At 52.5% G+C, this 24,169-nt stretch overlaps 1 protein-coding gene across 3 annotated transcripts in view; it reads left to right on the top strand.

The window, feature by feature from the left end:
* LOC144481683 (putative G-protein coupled receptor 139) overlaps positions 1-24,169 on the top strand; it is a 57,052-nt gene that overhangs the window by 14,458 nt on the left and 18,425 nt on the right. The window contains exon 3 of one of the 3 annotated variants that reach the window (XM_078200820.1): positions 2,776-2,967. The exons of the other annotated variants lie outside the window; for them this stretch is intronic. The gene's annotated coding sequence lies outside the window, so the exon portion shown is untranslated. The remainder of the gene's footprint in view (positions 1-2,775; positions 2,968-24,169) is intronic. 3 annotated transcript variants of the gene reach the window in all.

The following is a 24,169-nucleotide window of genomic DNA, read 5'->3' as shown; positions in this document are numbered from 1 at the left end:
GAATTCCCTACAGTGCAGAAGAAGACCATTCGGCCCATCGAATCTGCACCGACCACAATCCCATCCAGGACCTATCCCCGTAACCTCACGTATTTTCCCTGCTAATCCCCCTGACACCAAAGGACAATTTAGCACGGCCAATCCACCTAATCCGTACATCTTTGGACACTAAGGGGCAATTTAGCACGGCCAATCCACCTAACCTACACATCTTCGGACATTAAGAGGCAATTTTGCATGTCCAATCCACCTAACCTGCAGATCTTTGGACACGAAGGGGCAATTTAGCATGGCCAATCCACCTAACCTGCACATCTTTGGACACTAAAGGGCAATTTAGCATGGCCAATCCACCTAACCCGCACATCTTTGGACACTAAAGGGCAATTTAGCATGGCCAATCCACCTAACCTGCACATCTTTGGACACTAAAGGGCAATTTAGCATGGCCAATCCACCTAACCCGCACACTTTTGAACACTAAGGGGCAATTTAGCATGGCCAATCCACCTAACCTACACACTTTTGGACACTGAGGGGGCAATTTAGCATGGCCAATCCACCTAACCTGCACATCTTTGGAGTGTGGGAGGAAACCGGAGCTCCCGGAGGAAGCCCACTCAGACACGGGGAGAACGTGCAGACTCCACACAGACTGTGACCCAAGCCGGGAGTCTAACCCGGGTCCCTGGCGCTGTGAGGCAGCAGTGCTAACCCGCTGTGCCCACCGTGCCGGCTGCTCAACTCCAATAAAGGCCTCGGGATCTTCTATCTCTAATTCAGAGGGTAGACGGGACCTCGGTGTGAAGTCTCCTCTGATAGGGAACAGCGGTGGAAGTGTAGCACCCCCCACTGCACTGCACTGGGAGTGCAGCCCGGATTGGGGAGCGGCGCTCCTGTCTCTCTGGATTGAGGCTGAATCCCGAGTGAGTGTTGGGAGTGTGGAAGCCAAGTCTGTCGAGGTTTGCAATTCATTGAAGGAGTTACACTGACGTAAAGTTTGACCCACCCCTCCCCCAGTAGAAAGGTCACTGTGCGGAACAGCAGGTGTGTGCTATGTATTAGTTACACTCAGACTAAATATAGGCCTCAGAGACTTTACAAAGGGGAGGTTTATATTGGCTTTGGGTCTGCTGACCAGTGTTCCACATTGCTGCCATAACTGTGTACAGCACACAGGACCCTATTGCCTGAGATATACAGTACAGAATGTGCTTGGAGTAATAGGTGGCATTAGGCAGCTCTCTGGCTCCCTGGTACATTTTCAGCAAGTGTTGTGCTATTTCGATCCCTGTACCAAGATAAAAATATCCCCCTCAAAGTCCAGCTCAGGCAGCACAGTGGTTAACACTGCTGCCTCACGGCACCAGGGACCCGGGTTCGATTCCCGGCTTGGGTCACTGTCTGAGTGGAATTTGCACGTTCTTCCCTCTGCGTGGGTTTCCTCCGGTTTCCTCCCAAGATGAGTAGATTAGATGGATTGGCCATGCTAAATTGCCCCTTAGTGTCCCAAGATGTGAGGGTTAGGTGGATTGGCCATGCTAAATTGCCCCTTAGTGTCCCAAGATGTGAGCGTTAGGTGGATTGGCCATGCTAAATTGCCCCTTAGTGTCCAAAGATGTGAAGATTAGGTGGATTGGCCATGCTAAATTGTCCCTTAGTGTCCAAAGATTTGAAGATTAGGTGGATTGGCCATGCTAAATTGCCCCTTAGTGTCCAAAGATGTGAAGATTAGGTGGATTGGCCATGCTAAATTGCCCCTTAGTGTCCAAAGATGTGAAGATTAGGTGGATTGGCCGTGCTAAATTGTCCCTTAGTGTCCAAAGATGTGTAGGCTAGGTGGATTGGCCATGCTAAGTTGTCCCTTCGTGTCCAAAGATGTGTAGGTTAGGTGGATGTGACTTAAACATATTTAACGAGGTAGCCCCCACTGCTTCAATGGGCAGAGAATTCCAGAGAGAAGAAGTTCCTCCTCAACTCTGTCCTAAACTGACTCCTCCTTATTTTGAGGCTGTGTCCTCCAGTTCTTGTTTCCTTTCGAAGTGGAAAGAATCTCTCTGCCTCTACCCTGTCTCGCCCCTTCATTATCTTATATGTCTCTATAAGATCTCCCCTCAACCTTCTAAACTCCAACGAGTACAGGCCCAATCTACTCAATCTCTCCTCATAAGCTAACCCCCTCATCTCCGGTATCAACCTGGTGAACCTTCTCTGCACTCCCTCCAAGGCCAATACATCCTTCCGCAAATAAGGGGACCAAAATTGCACACAGTATTCCAGCTGCGGCCTCACCAGTACCTGGTACAGTTGCAGCAAGACCTCCCTGCTTTTATACTCCATCCCTCTCGCGATAAAGGCCAACATTCCATTCGCCTTCTTGATCACCTGCTGCACCTGCAAACTGCGATTCATGCACAAGGACCCCCAGGTCCCTCTGCACAGTAGCATGTTGTAAATTTTCACCATTTAAATAATTGTCCATTTTACTATTATTCCTTCCAAAGTGGATAACCTCACACTTGTCAACGTTATACTTCATCTGCCACATCCCCGCCCTAATCCTAATTACGGCTTAGAATGTTCCTTATCTCTTATTTGCTGTCATGAATTATAACTGCAATACCTGTGGACGAATCGACAGAACACCTCGCAGTGCATCCCACTGCATGTGGTCTAGTTGGACCAAGGAGCGGCACAGGCTTGGAGGGCCGAAGGGCCTGTTTCCTGTGCTGTACTGTTCTTTGTTCTTTGTTGTTATGTGTGTTCTCCTTGTAGACAAGTAATAAAGCTTGGAAGATTGAGTACTCTTGGTGTCAAGAGTGTTAATTGTACCCAAGTGGATGACACCAGCTTCTCCACATTAACTGAAGTGCCGTCATCCTTGGCCCAGTCCTTGAGGAGAGAGACCAGGACCAGCAGTCCCGAAGGAAGCCAGGATGAAAGCTAACGGTTCTGTGTTCAGATGAGGTGAATGTAAAGTTGAACAGTGTTGGCGTGGCGCATTGATGAGTTGACGGGCAGGTATGGCAGGTCCAAACTCTGTTAGACTCTCAAGATAGAGAGGGAAGGAAATGAGATGGAAGAGGGTTCCTAGTTCCTTCCCAGAAGAAGTACGCCCTGTTCTCCTTTCCTTTCATCCCCCCCTGACTTTTTTCCCAACACTCTTTATTCGCAGGTACAAAGAACAAAGAAAATTACAGCACAGGAACAGGCCCTTCGGCCCTCCAAGCCTGCACCGACCATGCTGCCCCGACTGAACTAAATCCCCCTACCCTTCCGGGGACTGTATCCCTCTATTCCCATCCTATTCATGTATTTGTCAAGACGCCCCTTAAAAGTCACTCTCGTGTCCGCTTCCACTACCTCCCCCGGCAACGAGTTCCAGGCACCCACCACCCTCTGTGTAAAAAATCTGCCTCGTACATCTCCTTTAAACCTTACCCCTCGCACCTTAAACCTGTGCCCCCTAGTAATTGACTCTTCCACCCTGGGGAAAAAGCTTCTGACTTTCCACTCTGTCCATGCCCCTCATAATCTTGTAGACTTCTATCAGGTCTCCCCTCAACCTCCGTCATTCCAGTGAGAACAAATTGGGTTTCTCCAACCTCCCCTCGTAGCTAATGCCCTCCATACCAGGCAACATCCTGGTAAAGCTTCTCTGCACCCTCTCCAAAGTCTCCACATCCTTCTGGTAGTGTGGCGACCAGAATTGAACACTATGTTCCAAGTGCGGCCTAACTAAGGTTCGATAGGATTGAGTGGCATCTCCACGAACAAGGGTTGCAAACACAGCTGTCAAAAATTCTCTGGCAAAGCCTCCCGCAGCTCAGGTCATGTGTGGACTGCACTCAATGACCCATAGATGCTAGAAAAAAAACTCTTCCACAGAAGGAGGGCTTCTGGAATAGTTTCAGTTAAGGTACAGCATCAGATCTGTCATAGAAACATAGAAACATAGAAGATAGCAGCAGGAGGAGGCCATTCGGCAGGGCAAGGTTTACAATTGGGGGAGAGGTAATTATGATGTGATTAGGCAAGAATTAGGGGGCATAAGTTGGGAACAGAAACTGTCAGGGAAAGGAACTAATGAAAAGTGGAACTTTTTCAAGGAACAAATACTGGATGTCCTTGATAGGTATGTCCCTGTCAGGCAGGGAGGAAATGGCCAAGTGAGGTTCACAAGGATGTTGCCGGGACTTGAGAAGCTGAGTTACAGAGAGAGATTGAATAGGTTGGGACTTTATTCCCTGGAGCGTAGAAGATTGAGGGGAGATTTGATAGAGGTGTATAAGATTTTGATGGGTATAGATAGAGTGAATGCAAGCAGGCTTTTTCCACTGAGGCTAGGGGAGAAAAAAACCAGAGGGCATGGGTTAAGGGTGAAAGGAGAAAAGTTTAAAGGGAATATTAGGGGGGGCTTCTTCACGCAGAGAGTGGTGGGAGTGTGGAATGAGCTGCCGGATAAAGTGGTAAATGCGGGGTCACTTTTAACATTTAAGAAAAACTTGGACGGGTTCATGGGTGAGAGGGGTGTGGAGGGATATGGTCCAAGTGCAGGTCAGTGGGACTAGGCATAAAATGGTTCGGCACAGACAAGAAGGGCCAAAAGGCCTGTTTCTGAGCTGTAATTTTCTATGGTTCTATGGTTCTATGGTGAGGGAACCATGGTTCACGAAAGAGGTGGAATGTCTTGTGAAAAGGAAGAGGGAAGCTTATGTAGGGATGAGGAAACAAGGTTCAGATGGCTCGATTGAGGGTTACAAGTTAGCAAGGAATGAGCTGAAAAAGGGGCTTAGGAGAGCTAGGAGGGGATACGAGAAGTCCTTGGCGGGTCGGATCAAGGAAAACCCCAAGGCTTTTTACTCTTATGTGAGGAATAAAAGAATGACCAGGGTGAGGTTAGGGCCGGTCAAGGACAGTAGTGGGAACTTGTGTATGGAGTCAGTAGAGATAGGCGAGGTGATGAATGAATACTTTTCTTCAGTGTTCACCAAGGAGAGGGGCCATGTTTTTGAGGAAGAGAAGGTGTTACAGGCTAATAGGCTGGAGGAAATAGATGTTCGGAGGGAGGATGTACTGGCAGTTTTGAATAAACTGAAGGTCAATAAGTCCCCTGGGCCTGATGAAATGTATCCTAGGATTCTTTGGGAGGCAAGGGATGAGATTGCAGAGCCTTTGGCTTTGATCTTTGGGTCCTCGCTGTCCACGGGAATGGTGCCAGAGGACTGGAGAATGGCGAATGTTGTTCCTCTGTTTAAGAAAGGGAATAGAAATGACCCTGGTAATTATAGACCGGTTAGTCTTACTTCGGTGGTTGGTAAATTGATGGAAAAGGTCCTTAGAGATGGGATTTATGACCATTTAGAAAGATGCGGATTAATCCGGGAGAGTCAGCACGGATTCGTGAAGGGCAAGTCGTGCCTCACAAATTTGATAGAATTTTTTGAGGAGGTAACTAAGTGTGTTGATGAAGGTAGGGCAGTTGATGTCATATACATGGATTTTAGTAAGGCGTTTGATAAGGTCCCCCATGGTCGGCTTATGATGAAAGTGAGGAGGTGTGGGATAGAGGGAAAGTTGGCCGATTGGATAGGTAACTGGCTATCTGATCGAAGACAGAGGGTGGTGGTGGATGGAAAATTTTCGGATTGGAGGCAGGTTGCTAGCGGAGTGCCGCAGGGATCAGTGCTTGGTCCTCTGCTCTTTGTGATTTTTATTAATGACTTCGAGGAGGGGGCTGAAGGGTGGATCAGTAAATTTGCTGATGACACCAAGATTGGTGGAGTAGTGGATGAGGTGGAGGGCTGTTGTAGGCTGCAAAGAGACATAGATAGGATGCAAAGCTGGGCTGAAAAATGGCAAATGGAGTTTAACCCTGATAAATGTGAGGTGATTCATTTTGGTAGGACTAATTTAAATGTGGATTACAGGGTCAAAGGTAGGGTTCTGAAGACTGTGGAGGAACAGAGAGATCTTGGGGTCCATATCCACAGATCTCTAAAGGTTGCCACTCAAGTGGATAGAGCTGTGAAGAAGGCCTATAGTGTGTTAGCTTTTATTAACAGGGGGTTGGAGTTTAAGAGCCGTGGGGTTATGCTGCAACTGTACAGGACCTTGGTGAGACCACATTTGGAATATTGTATGCAGTTCTGGTCACCTCACTATAAGAAGGATGTGGAAGCGCTGGAAAGAGTGCAGAGGAGATTTACCAGGATGCTGCCTGGTTTGGAGGGTAGGTCTTATGAGGAAAGGTTGAGAGAGCTAGGGCTGTTCTCTCTGGAGCGGAGGAGGCTGAGGGGAGACTTAATAGAGGTTTATAAAATGATGAAGGGGATAGATAGAGTGAACGTTCAAAGACTATTTCCTCGGGTGGATGGAGCTATTACAAGGGGGCATAACTATAGGGTTCGTGGTGGGAGATACAGGAAGGATATCAGAGGTAGGTTCTTTACGCAGAGAGTGGTTGGGGTGTGGAATGGACTGCCTGCAGTGATAGTGGAGTCAGACACTTTAGGAACATTTAAACGGTTATTGGATAGGCACATGGAGCACACCAGGATGATAGGAAGTGGGATAGCTTGATCTTGGTTTCAGATAAAGCTCGGCACAACATCGTGGGCCGAAGGGCCTGTTCTGTGCTGGACTGTTCTATGTTCTATGAGCCTGCTCCACCATTCATCACCATCATGGCTGATCATCCAACTCAATAGCCTAATCCTGCTTTCCCCCCATAACCTTTGACCCCATTCGCCCCAAGTGCTATCTCCAGCCGCCTCTTGAATACATTCAATGTTTTGCCATCAACTACTTCCTGTGGGAATGAATTCCACAGGCTCACCGGGTGAAGAAATGTCTCCTCACCTCCGTCCTAAATGGTCTACCCCCAATCCTCAGACTGTGACCCCTTGGTTCTGGGCTCCCCCCACCATCGGGAACATCCTCCCTGCATCTACCCTGTCTAGTCCTGTTAGAATTTTATAAGTCGCTGTGAGATCCCCCCCTTCATTTGTCTGAACTCCAGTGAAAACAATCCGAACTTAATCAATCTCTCCTCATACATCAGTCCCACCATCCCCGGAATCAGTCGTTCAATCCTCATTCACGTGTTTCTTACTCCAGACTCGACTAATCCCACACAATCCTGGCTGCCCTCCCACATTCCGTCCTCAATAAACTTGAGATCATCCAAAAGCCGGCTTCCTGCGTCTTAACTCGCAACCAATCCCGTTCCCCTATCACCACCGCCCATCTCCCCACATCCCCGAGCCCGCTGACCCTCACTGGCTCAACTGAACTGACACCGCAATTTGAAAATTCTCATCCTAATTTTCAAATACATCAATGCCCTCACACCTCCCCATCTCTGTAACCTCCTCCAGCCCCCCCACACCTCTCCCTATCTCTGTAACCTCCTCCAGCCCCAACACCCCTCCCCATCTCTGTAACCTCCTCGAGCCCCCCACACCTCTCCCCATATCTGTAACCCCCTCCAGCCCCCCACACCTCTCCCTATCTCTGTAACCTCCTCCAGCCCCCCACACCTCCCTATCTCTGTAACCTCCTCCAGCCCCCCACACCTCTCCCTATCTCTGTAACCTTCTCCAGCCCCCCACACCTCCCTATCTCTGTAACCTCCTCCAGCCCCCTACACCTCTCCCCACATCTGTAACCTCCTCCAACCCCCCCACACCTCTCCCTATCTCTGTAACCTCCTCCAGCCCCCTACACCTCTCCCCACATCTGTAACCTCCTCCAGGCCCCCCACACCTCTCCCTATCTCTGTAACCTCCTCCATCACTCACACATCCCCATCTCTGTAACCTCCTCCAGCCCCCACACATCCCCATCTCTGTAACCTCCTCCATCACTCACACATCCCGATCTCTGTAACCTCCTCCATCACTCACACATCCCGATCTCTGTAACCTCCTCCAGCCCCCACACATCCCCATCTCTGTAACCTCCTCCAGCCCCCTACACACTTCCCTATCTCTGTAACCTCCTCCAGTCCCCACACCTCTCCCTATCTCTGTAACCTCCTCCAGCCCGCTACACCCCTCCCTATCTCTGTAACCTCCTCCAGCCCCTACATCCCTCCCTATCTCTGTAACCTCCTCCAGCCCCCTACACCCCTCCCTATCTCTGTAACCTCCTCCAGCCCCTACACCCCTCCCTATCTCTGTAACCTCCTCCAGCCCTGACACCCATCCCTATCTCTGTAACCTCCTCCAATCCCGACAACCCTCCCTATCACTGTAACCTCCTCCAATCCCGACAACCCTCCCTTTTCTCTGTGCCCTCCTCCAGCCCCCACAACCCTCCCTATCTCTGTAAATTCCTACAGCCCCGAAACCACTCCCCATCACTGTAACCTCCACCAGCCCCTACACCTCTCCCTATCTCTGTAACCTCTTCCAGCTCCCAAACCTCCTCCCTGTCTCTGTAACCTCCTCCAGTCAGTGCTGAGGGAGTGCCGCACTGTCAGAGGGACAGTACTGAGGGAGTGCCGCACTGTCAGAGGGTCAGTGCTGAGGGAGCGCCGCACTGTCAGAGGGTCAGTGCTGAGGGAGTGCCACACTGTCAGAGAGTCAGTACTGAGAGTGTGCCGCACTGTCAGAGGGTCAGTGCTGAGGGAGTGCCGCACTGTCAGAGGGTCAGTGCTGAGGGAGTGCCACACTGTCAGAGGGTCAGTGCTGAGGGAGTGCCGCACTGTCAGAGGGTCAGTACTGAGGGAGTGCCGCACTGTCAGAGGGTCAGTGCTGAGGGAGTGCCGCACTGTCAGAGGGTCAGTGCTGAGGGAGTGCCACACTGTCAGAGGGTCAGTGCTGAGGAAGTGCTGCACTATCAGAGGGTCAGTGCTGAGGGAGTGCCGAATTGTCAGAGGGTCAGTGCTGAAGGAGTGCCGCACTGTCAGAGGGTCCTCTGTGGGAGTGCCGCACTGTCAGAGGGTCAGTACTGAGGGAGCGCAGTACTGTCAAAGGTTCAGTGCTGAGGGAGCGCCGCACTGTCAGAGGGTCAGTGCTGAGGGAGTGCCGCACTGTCAGAGGTTCAGTGCTGAGGGAGTGCCGCACTGTCAGAGGGTCAGTGCTGAGGGAGTGCCGTACTGTCAGAGGGTCAGTGCTGAGGAAGCGCCGCACTGTCAGAGGATCAGTGCTGAGGGAGTGCCGCACTGTCAGAGGGTCAGTACTGAGGGAGTACCGCACTGTCAGAGGGTCAGTGCTCAGGGAGCGCCGCACTGTCAGAGCGTCAGGACTGAGGGAGTGCCGCACTGTCAGAGGGTCAGTGCTGAGGGAGTGCCGCACTGTCAGAGGGTCAGTGCTGAGGGAGTGCCGCACTGTCAGAGGGTCCTCTGAGGGAGTGCCGCTCTCTCAGAGGTTCAGTGCTGAGGGAGTGCCGTACTGTCAGAGGTTCAGTGCTGAGGGAGTGCCGTACTGTCAGAGGTTCAGTGCTGAGGGAGTGCCGCAACGTCAAAGGGTCAGTGTTGAGGAAGTGCCGCACTGTCAGAGGGTCAGTGTTGAGGGAGTGCCGCACTGTCAGAGGGTCAGTACTGAGGGAGTGCCGCACTGTCAGAGGGTCAGTGCTGAGGGAGTGCGGCACTGTCAGAGGGTCAGTACTGAGGGAGTGCCGCACTGTCAGAGGGTCAGTGCTGAGGGAGTGCCGCACTGTCAGAGGGTCAGTGCTGAGGGAGTGCCGCACTGTCAGAGGGCCAGTGCTGAGGGAGCTCCGCACTGTCAGAGGGTCAGCGCTGAGGGAGTGCCACACTGTCAGAGGGTCAGTGCTGAGGGAGGACCGCACTGTCAGAGGGTCAGTGATGAGGGAGTGCCGCACTGTCAGAGGGTCAGTGCTGAGGGAGTGCCGCACTGTCAGAGGGTCAGTGCTGAGGGAGTGCCGCACTGTCAGAGGATCAGTGCTGAGGGAGTGCCGGAGTGTCAGAGGGTCAGTGCTGAGGGACTGCTGCACTGTTAGAGGGTCAGTGCTGAGGGAGTGCCGCACTGTCAGAGGGTCAGTACTGAGGGAGTGCCGCACTGTCAGAGGGTCAGTGCTGAGGGAGTGCCGCACTGTCAGAGGGTCAGTGCTGAGGGAGTGCCACACTGTCAGAGGGTCAAAACTGAGGGAGTGCCGCACTGTCAGAGGATCAGTGCTGAGGGAGTGCCGCAGTGTCAGAGGGTCAGTGCTGAGGGAGTGCCGCACTGTCAGAGGGTCAGTGCTGAGGGAGTGCCGCACTGTCAGAGGGTCAGTGCTGAGGGAGTGCCGCACTGTCAGAGGGTCAGTGCTGAGGGAGTGCCGCACTGTCAGAGGGTCAGTGCTGAGGAAGTGCCGCGCTGTCAGAGGGTCAGTGCTGAGGGAGTGCGGCACTGTCAGAGGGTCAGTACTGAGGGAGTGCCGCACTGTCAGACGGTCAGTGCTGAGGGAGTGCCGCATTGTCAGAGGGTCAGTGCTGAGGGAGTGCCGCACTGTCAGAGGGTCAGTGCTGAGGGAGTGCCGCACTGTCAGAGGGTCAGTGCTGAGGGAGTGCCACACTGTCAGAGGGTCAGTGCTGAGGGAGTGCCGCACTGTCAGAGCGTCAGTGCTGAGGGAGTGCCGCACTGTCAGAGGGTCAGTGCTGAGGGAGTGCCGCACTGTCAGAGGGTCAGTGCTGAGGTAGTGCCGCACTGTCAGAGCGTCAGTGCTGAGGGAGTGCCGCACTGTCAGAGGGTCAGTGCTGAGGGAGTGCCGCACTGTCAGAGGGTCAGTACTGAGGGAGTGCCGCACTGTCGGAGGGTCAGTACTGAGGGAGTGTCACACTGTCAGAGGGTCAGTACTGAGGGAGTGCCGCACTGTCAAAGCGTCAGGACTGAGGGAGTGCCGCACTGTCAGAGGGACAGTGCTGAGGGAGTGCCGCACTGTCAGAGGATCAGTACTGAGGGAGTGCCACACTGTCAGAGGATCAGTACTGAGGGAGTGCCACACTGTCAGAGGGTCAGTACTGAGGGAGTGCCTCTCTGTCAAAGGGTCAGTACTGAGGGAGTGCTGCACAGTCAGAGGGTCAGTGCTGAGGGAGTGCCGCACTGTCAGAGGGTCAGTGCTGAGGGAGTGCGGCACTGTCAGAGGGTTAGGACTGAGGGAGTGCGGCACTGTCAGAGCGTCAGGACTGAGGGAGTGCCGCACTGTCAGAGGGTCAGTGTTGAGGGAGTGCCGCACTGTCAGAGGGTCAGTGTTGAGGGAGTGCCGCACTGTCAGAGGGTCAGTACTGAGGGAGTGCCGCACTGTCAGAGGGTCAGTGCTGAGGGAGTGCCGCACTGTCAGAGGGTCAGTACTGAGGGAGTGCCGCACTGTCAGAGGGTCAGTGCTGAGGGAGTGCCGCACTGTCAGAGGGTCAGTGCTGAGGGAGTACCGCATTGTCAGAAGGTCAGCGCTGAGAGAGTGCCACACTGTCAGAGGGTCAGTGCTGTGGGAGTGCCGCACTGTCAGAGGGTCAGTGCTGAGGGAGTGCTGCACTGTCAGAGGGTCAGTGCTGAGGGAGTGCCGCACTGTCAACGGGTCAGTGTTGAGGGGGTGCCGCCCTGTCAGAGGGTCTGTGCTGAGAGAGGGCCGCACTGTCAGAGGGTCAGTGCTGAGGGAGTGCCGCACTGTCAGAGGGTCAGTGCTGAGGGAATGCCGCACTGTCAGAGGGTCAGTGATGAGGGAGTGCCGCCCTGTCAGAGGGTCAGTGCTGAGGGAGTGCCGCACTGTCAGAGGGTCAGTACTGAGGGAGTGCCTCACTGTCAGATGGTCAGTACTGAGGGAGTGCCTCACTGTCAGATGGTCAGTGCTGAGGGAGTGCCGCACTGTCAGAGGGTCAGTGCTGAGGGAGTGCCGCACTGTCAGGAGATCAGCACTGAGGGAGTGCCGCACTGTCAGAGGGTCAGTACTGAGGGAGTGCCTCACTGTCAGATGGTCAGTGCTGAGGGAGTGCCGCACTGTCAGAGGGTCAGTACTGAGGGAGTGCCGCACTGTCAGAGGGTCAGTACTGAGGGAGTGCCGCACTGTCAGAGGGTCAGTGCTGAGGGAGTGCCGCACTGTCAGAGGGTCAGTGCTGAGGGAGTGCCACACTGTCAGAGGGTCAAAACTGAGGGAGTGCCGCACTGTCAGAGGATCAGTGCTGAGGGAGTGCCGCAGTGTCAGAGGGTCAGTGCTGAGGGAGTGCCGCACTGTCAGAGGGTCAGTGCTGAGGGAGTGCCGCACTGTCAGAGGGTCAGTGCTGAGGGAGTGCCGCACTGTCAGAGGGTCAGTGCTGAGGGAGTGCCGCACTGTCAGAGGGTCAGTGCTGAGGAAGTGCCGCGCTGTCAGAGGGTCAGTGCTGAGGGAGTGCGGCACTGTCAGAGGGTCAGTACTGAGGGAGTGCCGCACTGTCAGACGGTCAGTGCTGAGGGAGTGCCGCATTGTCAGAGGGTCAGTGCTGAGGGAGTGCCGCACTGTCAGAGGGTCAGTGCTGAGGGAGTGCCGCACTGTCAGAGGGTCAGTGCTGAGGGAGTGCCACACTGTCAGAGGGTCAGTGCTGAGGGAGTGCCGCACTGTCAGAGCGTCAGTGCTGAGGGAGTGCCGCACTGTCAGAGGGTCAGTGCTGAGGGAGTGCCGCACTGTCAGAGGGTCAGTGCTGAGGTAGTGCCGCACTGTCAGAGCGTCAGTGCTGAGGGAGTGCCGCACTGTCAGAGGGTCAGTGCTGAGGGAGTGCCGCACTGTCAGAGGGTCAGTACTGAGGGAGTGCCGCACTGTCGGAGGGTCAGTACTGAGGGAGTGTCACACTGTCAGAGGGTCAGTACTGAGGGAGTGCCGCACTGTCAAAGCGTCAGGACTGAGGGAGTGCCGCACTGTCAGAGGGACAGTGCTGAGGGAGTGCCGCACTGTCAGAGGATCAGTACTGAGGGAGTGCCACACTGTCAGAGGATCAGTACTGAGGGAGTGCCACACTGTCAGAGGGTCAGTACTGAGGGAGTGCCTCTCTGTCAAAGGGTCAGTACTGAGGGAGTGCTGCACAGTCAGAGGGTCAGTGCTGAGGGAGTGCCGCACTGTCAGAGGGTCAGTGCTGAGGGAGTGCGGCACTGTCAGAGGGTTAGGACTGAGGGAGTGCGGCACTGTCAGAGCGTCAGGACTGAGGGAGTGCCGCACTGTCAGAGGGTCAGTGTTGAGGGAGTGCCGCACTGTCAGAGGGTCAGTGTTGAGGGAGTGCCGCACTGTCAGAGGGTCAGTACTGAGGGAGTGCCGCACTGTCAGAGGGTCAGTGCTGAGGGAGTGCCGCACTGTCAGAGGGTCAGTACTGAGGGAGTGCCGCACTGTCAGAGGGTCAGTGCTGAGGGAGTGCCGCACTGTCAGAGGGTCAGTGCTGAGGGAGTACCGCATTGTCAGAAGGTCAGCGCTGAGAGAGTGCCACACTGTCAGAGGGTCAGTGCTGAGGGAGTGCCGCACTGTCAGAGGGTCAGTGCTGAGGGAGTGCTGCACTGTCAGAGGGTCAGTGCTGAGGGAGTGCCGCACTGTCAACGGGTCAGTGTTGAGGGGGTGCCGCCCTGTCAGAGGGTCTGTGCTGAGAGAGGGCCGCACTGTCAGAGGGTCAGTGCTGAGGGAGTGCCGCACTGTCAGAGGGTCAGTGCTGAGGGAATGCCGCACTGTCAGAGGGTCAGTGATGAGGGAGTGCCGCCCTGTCAGAGGGTCAGTGCTGAGGGAGTGCCGCACTGTCAGGAGATCAGCACTGAGGGAGTGCCGCACTGTCAGAGGGTCAGTACTGAGGGAGTGCCTCACTGTCAGATGGTCAGTGCTGAGGGAGTGCCGCACTGTCAGAGGGTCAGTACTGAGGGAGTGCCGCACTGTCAGAGGGTCAGTACTGAGGGAGTGCCGCACTGTTAGAGGGTCAGTGCTGAGGGAGTGCCGCACTGTCAGAGGGTCAGTGCTGAGGGAGTGCCGCACTGTCAGAGGGTCAGTGCTGAGGGAGTGCCGCACTGTCAGAGGGTCAGTGCTGAGGGAGTGCCGCACTGTCAGAGTGTCAGGAGTGAGGGAGCGCCGCACTGTCAGAGGGTCAGTGCTGAGGGAGTGCCGCACTGTCAGAGGGTCAGTGTTGAGGGTAAGAATTTAAACTGAGGGCCCGACAGCTCCCCCTGGTGGATGTACCTGATCCCTCGGGTCACTATTCTGTCGATGGGAAGTTTGCTCCCTGGGGTTCTGGCCAATCGATATCCTTCTGTCGACATCACAAACCGCAGATTATCTTATTATTATCTGTTCAGTGACACGGGCGTCGCTGGCTGGGCCCAGCATTTATTGCCCATCCCTAGTTGCCCCTTGGAGGGCAGTCGAGAGTCAACCATATTGGCTGTGGCTCTGGAGTCACATGTAGGCCAGACCGGGGTAAGGACGGCAGATTTCCTTCCCTAAAGGAACCAGATGGGTTTTTCCGACAATGGGTCATCAGTAGATTCTTAATCCCAGATTTTTATTCGCCGCCTCTTCGGTGAAATATTCCTCATATTTCGAGCAAATTTTCTCTGCGGGAAAACAGGAACATGGGAATTAGGAGCTGGAGGAGGCCATTCAGCCCTTCGAGCCTGCTCCCCCATTCAATCAGATCATGGCTGATCTCTCCCAATCCACCTCCCCACCTCTTCCCCATCTCCCTTTAACCCGTTTTTATATCAGAAATCTATCCATCTCCTTCTTGAATCCATTCAATGATTCAGTCTCCCCCGCGCGATGGGGCAGCGAGTTCCACAAACTCACCACCCTCTGCGAGAAGTAGCTCCTCCTCATCTCAGTTTTAAATCTACCGCCTCTCAGCCTCTACCCTGTGACCTCTTGTTCGAGATTGCCCCACACGGGGAAACATTTGGTCCACATTTACTCTATCAATCCCTTTTAGTATTTTATATCCCTCGATCAGATCCCCTCTCATCCTTCCAAACTCCAGCGAGTACAAACCCCAAACTGTTTAATCTCTCCTCATACGTCAACCCTTTCATCCCCGGAATCAATCTGGGGAACCTCCTCTGAACTGCCTCCAATGTCACCGCGTCCTTCCTCTAATAAAGAGACCAAAACTGGACACAATCCTCCAGATGTGGTCTCACCAACACCCTGCACAACTGCAACACTTCTCTACTTTTATACTCCAGTCCCTTTGCAATAAATGCCAACAACATGGACGGCGCGGTGGCACGGTGGTCAGCACTGCTGCCTCACAGCGCCAGGGACCCGGGTTCGATTCCCGGCTCGGGTCACTGTTTGTGTGGAGTTTGCATGTCCTCCCCGTGTCTGGGTGGCTTTCCTCCGGGTGCCTGACACTAAGGGGCAATTTATCATGGCCAATCAACCTAACCCACACATCTTTCGGACTATGGGAAGAAACCGGAGCACCCGGAGGAAACCCACGCAGACACGAGGAGGATGTGCAGACTTCACACAGAGAGTGACCCCGGGTGCCCGGTGCTGTGAGGCAGCAGTGCCAACCACTGTGCCAATGTGCCGCCCTATAGCCTCGAGAGTCAACTGTTACAACGCTCCCCTGGCTGGTCCCCTACATTCCCTCCCTCCCCAAACTTGACCCAATACCCCAAGCCCTCCGCCCCCCATCTCCCCCTCCCCGCTCAGTGCTCACCCACCTACAATGTCTACACGGTCAAGTGAGTCTTCGATTTTGATACTTTAATCTTAATGATTTTCCAGTCTCTCCCCAGCCTCACCCCCGCCTCCCCCCCCCTGCTCCCAGTCTCTGTAGTCCTCCTCCAGCCCCTGCGAACCTCCCAGATCTCTGCCCTCCTCCAATCCTGGTCTCCTGAGCAGAGGAGATTCACTGGGTTTATCCCAGGGTTGAAAGAACTTTCTTGCGAGGGAGAGAGAGATTGGGCAGGTCAGGCCGACGCTCGCTGGAGTTTAGGAGAATGAGAGGAGGTCTCATTGAGGTCTATAAGACGCAGAGGGTTACGGGGAGCGGGCAGCAAGGTGCGGGCAAGGCTGAGACGAGACCAGCCACGATCATATTGAATTGGCAGGGCAGGCTCGAGGGGCCGAATGGCCGACTCCCACTCCTAGTTCTTGTCTTCTTCTGTCTGTTCTTGTGATTTTAACACCAGATTGGTGGCCTGACCAACAGGCCCCTGGGTGCAAAGCTCGGGAATTCTCTCCCTAAATTGTTCCACATTTCTCTTCTCCAAAGTTCTCCTCAAAACCAACCTCTTGGGCCCATCTTTAGGTCAACTGCCCTCATAGCCCTTAATGGGCGGCACGGTGGCACAGTGGTTAGCACTGCTGCCTCACATCATCATCATAGATACCCTGCAGTGCAGAAAGAGGCCATTCGGCCCATCGAGTCTGCACCGACCACAATCCCACCCACACCCTACCCCCACATCCCTACACATTTACCCGCTGTTCCCTCTAACCTACACATCTCAGGACACTAAGGGGCAATTTTAGCACGGCCAACCAACCTAACCCGCGCATCTTTGGACTGTGGGAGGAAACCGGAGCACTTGGAGGAAACCCACGCAGACACGAGGAGAATGTGCAAACTCCACACAGACACACAGTGCCAGGGACACGGGTTCAATTCCAGCCTCGGGTTACTGTCTGTGCAGAGTCTGCATGTTGATAGAATCATAGAATCATCCAGCGCAGAAGGGGCCCTTCAGCCCATTGCGTCCACACCGATACATTGGAAACGCCTGAACTCCCTCCTAATCCCACTTACCGGCACTTGGTCCACAGCCCGGAATGTTCTGATGCGCCAAGTCCTCATCCAGGTACTTTTTAAAGGATGTGAGGCATCCGGCCTCCACCACCCTCCCAGGCAGCGCATTCCAGACCCTCACCACCCTCTGGGTGAAAAAGATATTCCTCACATCCCCCCCCCAAAACCTCCTGCCCCCTCACCTTGAACCTATGTCCCCTCGTGACTGACCCTTCAACTAAGGGGAACAGCTGCTCCTTATCCACCCTGTCCATGCCCCTCATAATCTTGTTCACCTCGATCAGGTCGCCCCTCAGTCTTCTCTGCTCCAGAGAAAACAACCCAAGCCTACCCAACCTCTCTCCATAACTTAAATGTTCCATCCCAGGCAGCATCCTGGTGAATCTCCTCTGCACCCCCTCCAGTGCGATCACGTCCTTCCTATAATGTGGTGACCAGAACTGCACACAGTGCTCCAGCTGTGGCCTCACCAAAGTTCTATACAACTCCAACATGGCTTCCCTGCTTTTGTAATCTATGCCTCGATTGATAAAGGCAACTGTCCTGTATGTCTTTTTCACCATCCTACTAACCTGTCCTTCCACCTTCAGAGATCTGTGGACAAACACCCCAAGGTCGCTTTGTTCCACAGAACTTCCTCGTGTCCTTCCATTCATTGAGCATTTCCTTGTCAAGTTACTCCTTCCAAAGTGCATCACCTCTCACGTTTCAGGGTTAAATTCCATCTGCCACTTATCTGCTCATTCCGTCTATACCTTCTTGTAGCCCAAGACACTCCGCGTCACCGTTAACCACCCGTCCAATCTTTATCATCAGCAAACTGACTAATCGAACCCGGCTCCCTGGCGCTGTGAGGCAGCACTGCTAACCACTGTGCCACCGTGCTGCCCTTGGAACAGTACAGCCCTGGGTGAGGCCACTCGGCCCACTGATCCTGTACCAGCCCTTCCAAAGAGCAATACGCACTTAAGAACATAAGAACTAGGAGCAGGAGTAGGCCATCTGGCCCCTCGAGTCTGCTCCGCCATTCAATAAGATCATGGCTGATCTTTTCGTGGACTCAGCTCCACTTACCCGCCCGCTCACCATAACCCTTCATTCCTTTACTGTTCAAAAAATTATCTATCCTTGCCTTAAAAACATTCAATGAGGTAGCCTCAACTGCTTCACTGGGCAGGGAATTCCACAGATTCACAACCCTTTGTGTGAAGAAGTTCCTCCTCAACTCAGTCCTAAATCTGCTTATTTTGAGGCCATGCCCCCTAGTTCTAGTTTCACCCGCCAGGGAAACAACTTCCCTGCTTCTATCTTATCTATTCCCTTCATAATCTTATATGTTTCTATAAGATCTCCCCTGATTCTTCTGAATTCCAATGAGTATAGCCCCAGTCTACTCAGTCTCTCCTCATAAGCCAACCCTCTCAACTCCGGAATCAACCCAGTGAATCTCCTCTGCACCCCCTCCAGTGCCAGTATATCCTTTCTCAAGTAAGGAGACCAAAACTGTACACAGTACTCCAGGTGTGGCCTCACCAGCACCTTATACAGCTGCAACATAACCTCGCTGTTTTTAAACTCCATCCCTCCAGCAATGAAGGACAAAATTCCATTTGCCGCGTTAATTACCTGCTGCACCTGCAAACCAACTCCTTGAGATTCCTGCACAAGGACACCCAGGTCCCTCTGCACAGCAGCATGCTGCAATTTTTTACCATTTAAATCATAGTCCATTTTGCTGTTATTCCTATCAAAATGGATGACCTCAGGTTTACTTCCGTCCACTCTCCCAACTCTCTTCCTATGGCTGGGATTGTACGACCCCGCTCGACCCCAAACCCTAAAATCCCGCCCGAGGTCAACGAACCTCCCCATTGTCCGCCCCTCGCCCGCACTAATTCCTGTGGCGGGCAGGGCGGTAAGCTTCTGGTGTATGTCTCTGCACCTCGGCACGGCACCATCCCCCAGACACCACCGCCCTGCCTGGAAACGTTTTGGCTTTTCCTTAATTGCTGTTGGATCTGAAGCCTGAACCTTGCCACCCATCTCCACATCCAGACTGCTGAGATAATGACTCAAAGCGGCCTTGAAGGCAAACTGTTCAAGAACATCAAATGTCACCCTTGTCAGTGCCCCTAACAAATGATTTTCAAAAAAATCCATTCGTGGGACATGGGCGTCGCTGGCTGGCCAGGATTTATTGCCCATCCCTAGTTGCCCCTCATAGAATCATAGAATCCCTACAGTGCAGAAGGAGGCCATTCAGCCCATCGAGTCTGCATCGGCCACAATCGACCAGGCCCTATCCTATCCTTGCAACATCATGTATATACCCTAGCTAGTTCTTCTCAAACTAAGGGGCAATTTAGCATGGCCAATCCACCTAACCTACACATCTTTGGACACTAAGGGGCAGTTTAGCATGGCCAATCCACCTAACCTACACATCTTTGGACACTAAGGGGCAATTTAGCATGGCCAATCAACCTAACCCGCACATCTTTGGACGCGAAGGGACAATTTAGCATGGCCAATTCACCTAACCTACACATCTTTGGACACTAAGGGGCAATTTAGCATGGCCAATCCACCTAACCTGCACATCTTTGGACGCTAAGGGGCAATTTAGCATGGCCAATCCACCTAACCTACACATCTTTGGACGCTAAGGGGTAATTTAACATGGCCAATCCACCTAACCCGCACATCTTTGGACGCGAAGGGACAATTTAGCATGGCCAATCCACCTAACCTATACATCTTTGGACACTAAGGGGCAATTTAGCATGGCCAATCCACCTAACCTACACATCTTTGGACGCTAAGGGGTAATTTAACATGGCCAATCCACCTAACCCGCACATCTTTGGACGCGAAGGGACAATTTAGCATGGCCAATACACCTAACCTATACATCTTTGGACACTAAGGGGCAATTTAGCATGGCCAATCCACCTAACCTGCACATCTTTGGACGCTAAGGGGCAATTTAGCATGGCCAATCCACCTAACCTACACATCTTTGGACACTAAGGGGCAATTTAGCATGGCCAATCCACCTAACCCGCACATCTTTGGACGCGAAGGGACAATTTAGCATGGCCAATCCACCTAACCCGCACATCTTTGGACTGTGGGTGGAAACCGGAGCACCCGGAGGAAACCCACGCAGACACGGGGAGAAACCCGACACATACAGTGACCCGAGCCGGGAATCGAACCCGGGTCCCTGGTGCTGTGAGGCAACAGTGCTAACCACTGTGCCACCGTGCTGCCCCGAGAAGGTGGTGGTGAGTTGCCATCTTGAATCGCCGCAGTCCACCTGCTGTGGGTTGATCCACAATGCCGTCAGGGCGGGAATTCCAGGATTTGATCCAACGACTGCGAAGAAACGGCCGATATATTTTCAAGTCGGGATGGTGAGTGTCTCGGAGGGGAACTTGCAGATGGTGGTGTTCCCAGGTATCTGCTGCCTTTGTCCTTCTAGATGGAAGTGGTCGTGGGTTTGGAAGGTGCTGTCTGAGGATCTTTGGCGAATTGCTAAAGGAATAAGTAAAAATTCCGATACAAACGCAGGTGCCTGGTCCACATTCCGAGATCCCAACATCCACTTTGCTTTTTAAAGTTTATTAATTAATGTCACAAGTAGGCTCGCATTAACACTGCAATGAAGTTACTGTGAAAATCGCCACACTCCAGCGCCTGTTCGGGTAACACTGAGGGAGGATTGAGCACAGCTAATCCACCTAACCAGCACGTCTTTAGGACTGTGGGAGGAAACCGGAGCACCCGGAGGAAACCCACGCAGACACGGGGAGAACATGCAGACTCCACACAGACAGTGACCCGAGCCGGGAATCGAACCCGGATCCCTGGCGCTGTGAGGCAGCAGTGCTAACCACTGTGCCACCGTGCTGCCTTATTTGCTCCCTGCTAGACGTGTCGAGAATTGGGATGGGATGGGTCAATTTATAAGTGAAACATCCCAAAATACCGATTAAGAAATCTTTTGAAAAACCAGAAATTTCTCTTTGAAAGTGAATTCAAAACCAAAATTAAGAGTTTGTTTTCACATCGAAGTAGTTCGCGTCTTGTGAAGTTTAGGACTGAGTTGAGGAGGAACTTCTTCACACAAAGGGTTGTGAATCTGTGGAATTCTGTCTTTAAGGCAAGGATAGACAACATTTTTGAACAATAAAGGAATTAAGGGTGATGGTGAGCGGGCGGTTAAGTGGAACTGAGCCCACGAAAAGATCAGCCATGATCTTATTGAATGGCGGAGCAGGCTCGAGGGGCCAGATGGCCAACTCCTGCTCCTAGTCTTTATGTTCTTATGTAATGAGCTGTTGGGGAGTTGACAAAATGCCAATTCCATAGGGAACATCACTCACTGATGACCTTCAAAGGAATATTCCAGAACTCTTTACAAGAGGGTGCAGAGAGATAGAAGTTGAAGATGGAAGTTCCCTCCTCTTCATTTTGCAAGGGGGCATGAGAGTGCCATGTGGGCATGCTGAGAGTCACGGGGGAATATCTGCAGCCTGTAGATGGGGAACACAAGGGTGGAGTATGTGAAGCTCTCATAGGTGAGAGCCCCTGTAAATGACGGTTCGCACAGGGTCCAGATCATAGACTCATAGAATCCCGACAGTGCAGAGAGAGGCCATTCGGCCCTTCAAGTCTGCATTGACAACAATCCCATCTCGGCTCTATCCCTGTAACCCCATGTGTTTCCCTGCTAATCCCCCTGACACTAAGGGGAAATCTACAATCCCCCTAACTTACACATCTTTGGACACTAAGGGAGAATTTAGCACGGCCAATCCATCTAACCTCCACATCTTTGGACACTAAGGGGCAATTTAGCATGGCCAATCCACCTAACCTGCACATCTTTGGACACTAAGGGGCAATTTAGCATGGCCAATTCACCGAACCTGCACATCTTTGGACACTAAGGGGCAATTTAGCATGGCCAATCCACCTAACCCGCACATCTTTGGACACTAAGGGAGAATTTAGCATGGCCAATCCATCTAACCTCCACATCTTTGGACACTAAGGGGCAATTTAGCATGGCCAATCCACCTAACCTGCACATCTTTGGACACTAAGGGGCAATTTAGCATGGCCAATCCACATAAACCGCACATCTTTGGACACTAAGGGGTAATTTAGCATGGCCAATCCAGCTAACCTACTCATCTTTGGACACTGAGGGGCAATTTATCATGGCCAATCCACCTAACCAGCACATCTTTGGACACTAAGGGGCAATTTAGCATGGCCAATTCACCTAACCCAAACATCTTTGGACACTAAGGGGCAATTTAGCATGGCCAATCCACTGAACCTGCATATCTTTGGATACTAAGGGACAATTTAACATGGCCAATCAAGCTAACTACTCATCTTTGGACACTGAGGGGCAATTTAGCATGGCCAATTCACTTAACCCACACATTTGTGGACACTAAGGGGCAATTTAGCATGGCCAATCCACCTAACCAGCACGTCTTTCAGACTGTGGGAGGAAACTGGAGCACCCGGAGGAAACTCACGCAAACACGGGGAGAACATGCAAACTCCACACAGGCAGTGACTGTAAGTGCATACGGTTTTAGTTTCGGCAGGCAATGTGATCGGTGCAGGTTTGGCAGGCCGAAGGGCCTGCTCCTGTGCTGTACTGTTCTTTGTAACCCCAGGCTGGAATCGAACCCGGATCCCTGGCGCTGTGAGGCAGCGGTGCTGATCCTCAACTTTACTCCTCTGCTTTATCCCGATGACCCTCGATTCCCTTCCTGATTAAGAATCTGCCTCTCTCTCTCTCAGCCTTGAACACACTGAACGACCTAGTTTTTAAACTTAACCTGGTTTATCTTCTCCTTCTGTATTGGTTTCAGTAATCTTTTAAATCTTTCCCAAACCTCTGCGTTACCAAGAATCATTGCCAAGTTGTATATTATTGTTTAATATGAACTGTAACTTTCTCAGCTAACTCTGGTTAATTTATCTCCTTCTGAGAATCCTTCTTCCTCGATGGGACATTTCTTTGTCGTGAGTCATGAAGTATTTCCAGGAACATCTCAATTCCTTTCCCAATACAGTCCAGACAACTTATCCCTTTCTAATTACCCTTATTTAAGTGCAGCACAGTTGTTTATTATTAAGTTTGTCCCGATGGGACAGAAAGGATCATGGGGCAATCTTGAATAAGTTCAAAGTTTTTAAAGTTTACTTATTAGTGTCACAAGTAGGCTCACATTAACACCGCAATGAAGTCACTGTGAAAAATCATAGAATCCCTACAATGCAGGAGGAGGCCATTCGGCCCATCGAGCCTGCACCGACAACAATCCCACCCAGGTCCTATTGCCTTAACTCCACGTATTTACCCTGCTAATTCCTCCTGACACTAAGGGGCAATTTAGCGTGGCCAATACACCTAACCCGCACATCTTTGGACTCTAAGGGGCAATTTAGCACGGCCAATCCACCTAACCTGCACATCCTTGGACACTAAGGGGCAATTTAGCATGGCCAATCCACCTAACCTGCACATCTTTGGACTCTAAGGGGCAATTTAGCATGGCCAATCCACCTAACCCGCACATCTTTGGACACTAAGGGGCAATTTAGCATGGCCAATCCACCTAACCTGCATATCTTTGGACACTAAGGGGCAATTTAGCATGGCCAATACACCTAACCTGCATATCTTTGGACACTAAGGGGCAATTTGGCATGGCCAATACACCTAACCCGCACATCTTTGGACACTAAGGGGCAATTTAACATGGCCAATCCACCTAACCTACACATTCTTGGACACTGAGGGGCAATTTAATGTGGCAAGTCCGCCTAATCTGCACATCTTTGGACACCAATGGGCAATGTAATATGGCAAGTCTACTTAACCCGCACATCTTTGGACACTAAGCGGCAATTTAGCACGGCCAATCCACCTAACCTGCACATCTTTGGACACTAAGGGGCAATTTAGCATGGCCAATCCACCTAACCAGCACATCTTTGGACACTAAGGGACAATTTAGCATGGCCAATCCACCTAACCTTCACATCTTTGGACACTAAGGGACAATTTAGCATGGCCAATCCATCTAACCTGCACGTCTTTCAGACTGTGGGAGGAAACCGGAGCACCCGGAGGAAACCCACGCAGACACCAGGAGAACGTGCAAACTCCGCACAGACAGTGACCCAAGTCGGGAGTTGAACCCGGGTCCCTGGCGCTGGGAGGCAGCAGTGCTAATCCTCAACTTCACTCACCGACCTTATCCCCATGGCCCTCGATTCCCTCACTAATCTGTCTAAGCACTGTGCCACCGTGCCGCCATTAACACTCGCCTGCTGAAGGGGCAGCGTTCCGAAAGCTCCTGATTCCAGACAAACCTGCTGGACTTTAACCTGGTGTTGTGAGACTTCCCACTGTGATTCTCAATGTTCAGTTGAAGATTA

Source organism: Mustelus asterias, chromosome 31 (assembly GCF_964213995.1).
Source record: "Mustelus asterias chromosome 31, sMusAst1.hap1.1, whole genome shotgun sequence".
NCBI classification, from domain to species: Eukaryota; Metazoa; Chordata; class Chondrichthyes; order Carcharhiniformes; family Triakidae; genus Mustelus; species Mustelus asterias.
Note: the sequence above shows the minus strand (reverse complement) of the source record. Positions and strands in the feature narration are given on the sequence as shown.